The 5,913-nt window shown below is 43.7% G+C and overlaps 1 protein-coding gene across 1 annotated transcript in view; it reads left to right on the top strand.

Moving 5' to 3' along the window:
- The first annotated feature begins 4,520 nt into the window (after nt 1-4,520).
- Nucleotides 4,521-5,913, top strand: part of kcnj10a (potassium inwardly rectifying channel subfamily J member 10a) — a 13,133-nt gene continuing 11,740 nt past the window's right edge. The window contains 1 exon segment of the mRNA XM_067261216.1: nt 4,521-4,923. The gene's annotated coding sequence lies outside the window, so the exon portion shown is untranslated.

The following is a 5,913-nucleotide window of genomic DNA, read 5'->3' as shown; positions in this document are numbered from 1 at the left end:
TATCCTTCACCCATCCACGTGTCCTCTGTGTGTTGTGTGTAACTTCTGTCCAGGACACAGCTGTGTGTGTGTGTGTGTCTGTGTTTGTCTGTGTGTGTGGGTGTGCGTGTGTGTGTTTGTCTGTGTGTGGGTGTGCGTGTGTCTGAAGAGAGAGACAGAGAGACAGAGAGAAAAGGAGACAATTGATAAGCTAGGTAGACAGGTAGGAGAAAGTGAGACAGGCATGAAGAGATTGGAGAGAGAGACAGCCAGATATAGAGAAGAAAAGAATCAGTGAACTGAAGTGTGGGATAGTTTTATGTTGGAATACCCGGACTTATTTCTTCACACACACACACGCACACACACACGCACACACACACGCACACACACACGCACACACACACACATGCATATAGCTGGAGGCCACTGCTCTCTCTCATTCTCTCTCTCTTGTTCCACAGCTTGCTTACCAGGTTATCCAACTCAAGCTCATGCCCTCATTATGTAATTACACAGAACTCTTTGCACTTTTTGCAAGTCATCTCGGACTTGCATGACACACAGACACACACACACACACACACATCCCCATATAAACACACATTCACACACCCACAGTACACACACACACAAGTTAGACACACTCACACACCCCTTTCTTCCACTACTTTACTGTTGTGGGGAAACGTCTGCTGTGGGGAATGATCTAAAACCAACAGTTAGAAATGACAGTTAGAAATGACAGTTAGAAATGACAGTTATATTTTTTTATATTTTAAGAATGTCAGGTAGATGAAGCGAGTACATTGAAAGACTACTTACAAATCTGGTCTAGTCGACCAAAACTTGACTTTCATAGACAGTAAAGACAAAACAGTATTGTTCTAACAATTATAAATATAATTGAATAATAATATAAAATCGTTGTCTTCAGTTCATCTGTATGAGGGTCAGTGGGGCAGTCAGTCAGGCAGTCAGGCAGTCAGGCAGTGAGTCAGTCAGGCAGTGAGTCAGGCAGTCAGGAGGAGAGAAACAGACAGACTCACAGATCGGAGGAGATCTAATTAACTGAAGAGAGAGCGTAACTGAAGAGGGTGTGCGAGAGTCTTCATTGTCTGAGGCTGTTTGAGGCTGTGTTTGAGGCTGTGTTTGAGGCTGTGGAGTCCTCGTGAGGATGTCAATTAGATGAGCTATTTGAAGAGGCACCCCGTAACACATTAGCTAAAAACCACTTACAGGAGGAATGTACGTGTGCATGTGCACGCTGTTTTTGTGTGATGCGGCTCTGAGCCAGCTGTTCGGCTTGAGAGAGAGAAATGGAAGGACAGAAAGAGAAATAAAAAAAGAGAGACGCACCCCTTTAAATTGAATCTTTTGTGTTCAGTGCTTCATACCATGCTACATGATCCAAACCTTGGTTCTTGAACATCCACATTATTCTCCACGGGCAGAGCTTTGAACACGTCTACAGCCCTCTAGTGATGGGATTTAGAACTTCACTCTTTGTTCAACTAATCTCATTCACATCCTTTCTGGAGTTGGAACTAACCTGTCTATTATCAAAGGCAATGGTTTGGTGTTAACAATGGTGGGAATTCTTAACATTTCTTAGCACCCTTTCTGCTAACACCACCCCTGGCTCTGATTGGTAGAGACATGTCCCTCCTCACCACCCAGAACCGGTTTCAGACAATAGTATGACGTCTACATAGATGGTGGATTATGATGTCATAATCTCCACCATGACGATACATCTCAGTGATGATGAGTACAGACAACTGATGTCTTACTACTGCAGCAGGTCCACAAGAGATGCAATCTTGAACATGGCTAGGAAGAGCTATTCCATGTTTGGCTATGGACACTAGATGGCACTGCTGTGCCAAAGAAGTTAATGCAGTGTGTAACAAGTGCAATGTGTAACAAGTACATGTACATTGGGATTCTTTGATCCTGCTCCTCTTGATAATCCTTAGTGGTCTATCTCTAAGAGATACATTAATAATAAACCAAACCTATAATACATTTGATAAATACTAACCCATATGAGCTTTTACGCCTATCGACAATACCGACAATACATATATACATTCACATTAGAGAATGACCTAAGATAAGAATAGAATGGAGGAAAATAAATAAAAGTAGACAAATAGAGACAGAAAAAGATATGTCTGTGTGCAGAATGAGATCATTGTGGGACCATGTACTCGCTGTTTTCTTCCTTTTAATTGAACATTCTGGAAGGCACAGCAGCACATCGACAAAGAGAGGAGAGATGGAGGAGAATCCGAAAGACAGTCTATGTGTTTGTGTGTAAGAGAGAGTGCATATTTGGACAGTGTGTGTGTGTGTGTGCATTTGTGTGTGTGCATTTGTGTGTGCGTGCACAGGGTTCTGTGTGTGCATATGTGTGTGTGTGTGTGTGTGTGAAAGAAAGAGAGACAGGGGAGAGAGAGAGACAAAAAAACACCAGGCGATCTTTTCTTTGAGACTGAAAACCAACAGCTCAGAGAGGTGAGAAAGACAACCTAGGACGGAAGGAAAGAAAGAGAGAGAGAGAGAGAGAGAGAGAGAGAGAGAGAGAGAGAGAGAGAGAGAGAGAGGAGGGGGGAAACCCTCATTGGTCGGTTCCATGCCAAGAAGTGTTATGACTCACTCCCTCTATCCTCCTCCTCCTTCCTCCTCCTCTGCCTCACTCCCTCTATCCTCCTTCCTCTCCTTTCATATCTCTCCCCTTCCTGTGTTCCATCCCTTCTTCTCTCTGTCATCGTCATGGCTACCTCTCATCTGTTCTCCTGTCCCCTTTACCCCTCCCTCCCTCCCTCCCTCCCTCCCTCCCTCCCTCCCTCCCTCCCTCCCTCCCTCCCTCCCTCCCTCCCTCCCTCCCTCCCTCCCTCCCTTCCTTCCTTCCTTCCTTCCTTCCTTCCTCCCTTCTTCTTTCCCTCCCTCCCTCCTTCTCTCCCTCCCTCCCTCCCTCCCTTCCACCCTCCCTCTCTGTTGAACACTAACCCCACTGACACAGTTTTCCTAAAACTCAGTCCAGTCTGCAAACGCAGGCACATGAAGCAGTGGTCTGGAAGATCCAGAATGGTCGGGGAACATTCTTTCAAGCTAATGACCCAATGTGAAACCTCTGGTATACTAACCCGTTTTTTGAGTGCATTGTAAATGATTTTCTCCTTGGGATTTCCCTGTCAAACTTTGAGATTCAAGACAAATTATATAGGCTAAACAAAATATGTAAATCTATGCACAATAGTTTCAGGTAATTTGCTAAGGTGAGTGAGAGAGAACCTTTGAAGCAAACGTCAAAACTGAAAATGCTAATTATTGAGTTTTAAAATGATATTTTGCATGACCATGGTGTGCTTTTTGGTTCTAGCCTTCATCATCATTAACACATCATCAAATAGAGAAGCAACGTGAATTCCACTTACTTCAGAATTCCCAGGATATTAACCTGGGTAAGGCTCTTCTCGTTTCGGAGGGATACAAAAAACACAAAACACACATCCATATCCCTTGGGGGCCCCGTGCCCGGATGAGGGAACCCCGCGCGCTGCGGGACCGGAGACCAGAGGATGGAACAACACGCGCTGGCAGGTGGGAGGGGCCCTGAGATTAATGCGCGTGTGAAAGGGGTTCAATCAAATATCGCGCAGTGCGGGGTTCTTTGTGCCGCGAACCCGCGCGTTGATTCATGTATCTGCTACGCCGCTGGAGAATCTGGGGGTACGCGGTAAATTCAGCCTCTGCCAAAACAAGCTTCATGTGGTGTCTTTGACGAAAGTTTGCCCTTTTACTTTTACAGGAGACATAAAATAGGAGAAGTTATAGGAATCAAAATTGCAAAATCATGGATGACTATTCACTGATGGAATATATGCCATATATATTACCGTTTACCAATGTAATGGTAGGCTACTTATCAAATGGTTAATTTACTATTCAGCATCGGCCTCTGATGTGTGGCACAGCGTGAGCACGTGCACCCCGTTTCCCTCCTCGCGGGCGTATATGGAACGGGTTCACACAGGCGAGCCGACATTATCCAGTCACTTCGGCCAATTTTGCCGACGCAAAATTGCAGGGAGCCAAGGTTAACAATACAGTGCCTGTGTACTGATTTGTAAATACCTCTCTCTGCAGTGAAATAACTTCCAGGCTTGTATCTTCTAACCATCAAAATTTACATGAGAAAGTTGACAAAGGCTGAACAGTCTAGGACTTACCAACAAGGGGTTCTATACAGATACAGTCGAAGGGAGGGAGGAGAGAGGGAGAGAGAGAGAGAGAGAGGGGATAGAGAGAGAGAGAGAGGGAGAGAGAGAGAGGGTGGGAGGATAAGCTGGGAGGAGAGTTGAATTAATGAATTAAAATGTCTTGACACAGTGAGTGACTGAATACCTCTTCATTTATTAGGAGAGACAATATAAGACGAGGGAGCTAGCCGGCCACACTTCAAGTCCTATCCAAACTGGAGAACTTCAACAGCGCGAGATGCTGTCCGAGAAGTTCTGCTTGTCTCATTTCACGAGAACCCAATAACAATCAACCGGAACCGGTACCGACTGACACTTGAGTGTTGTGCTAACGTTGATTTGGTAGGCTCTCATTGGCAAATGCGGTTGTTGACTGAGACCTGAACTTCTGTTCATTCGGTAATCTTATTTGATTGTTTTAGGCGTACAATGGAAAATAATTTTGAACAATTACCGATCCAAACTTAGGGACTGTTTGTTATGTATTTCGTGAACATGTGTGTGGCGGGTCTGTCAACAAGTGCGCATCGCTCCAAACCGTGAGCTCTCTCAGTCGGTTAGACAGACAGCAAGAAAACCACATTAGTTTCGTTAAATGGTCATTGGACTGTTGACGAAACTTACAATTTCACTACTGTATCCAACGCCACACGTGACTATTACGAATCAACATAAGGTGAGTGGCCTAACAACACGCACACGCATTTAAAAATATTACAAGCAATTCATACATTGTGTATTAAATCAATAAAGCACAAATCAACATAGCCATATGGCTACATTTTGTTCAAAAGCGTTCATTGCAAATGAACACAGACATACCTAGTATGCCATCAATCCTGTCAGTTAGCACCGGATGGGACAGGTGCATCGGTGAACTCCTGTGAGTCACGTTGACAGCGAGGCTTTCATAGCGAATCCGGTCTGAGTACTGAGCTCGATTTATATCTATCTAGACACCTGCCCAAACGAATCTTTACTAGAGTTATTTATCATCCCATAAACAACGTTTATTTCTTTGTCAACAAAGAACATAGTATTGCGTTAAGCTGCCATGTATCAGAAGGGATGCGCGCAGGTGCGTCTCAATCTTTTATTTGAATGTTTCCAATTTCTATGATAATGTTATGAAGGAAGAATTCAGTAATGTCATAATTCAATTAATCATTTTCAACTCATCAAATACATTAGTGTGGTATATGATGTGTTGTGAGTTGGTGACAGTGTCTATATGAAGGTGACTGATTGTGGATCTGCAGCACATGTACAGTCTTAAAGCAGCTGCATCTGTGTTGTGAGTCCGATGCTGTGAAAAATGAGAAAATCTATTTTCTGATATTATTCCTCCTTTAATAACTCACGATTAAAATATCATTTTCAGGTCGGACATAACCAGACAGGGTTCCAAACATCACCTTAGAGATGAAAGGGTTCTAAATGTGAAACCTTAGGGTTCTGTATATAACTGTTTTCAGAGGATCCTTCTTTGTGACTAAAGGTTCTACTGTATACCCCTCCTATTTCGTGCGTAGAACCATTCCACCCAGTGTGTTCTACCTAGAACCACAGAACCGTTGTTCCGAAAGAACATTAGTGAAACTTTTTTAGAAGATTGATTCTTTTTCTTCTTCTGTTTAGAGCAGATTTGGCCATTTTAACGGACCCA

This window comes from Osmerus mordax, chromosome 23 (genome assembly GCF_038355195.1).
Source record: "Osmerus mordax isolate fOsmMor3 chromosome 23, fOsmMor3.pri, whole genome shotgun sequence".
NCBI classification, from domain to species: domain Eukaryota; kingdom Metazoa; phylum Chordata; class Actinopteri; order Osmeriformes; family Osmeridae; genus Osmerus; species Osmerus mordax.
The sequence above is the reverse complement of the archived record's forward strand: the minus strand, read 5'-3'. Positions and strand labels throughout refer to the sequence as shown.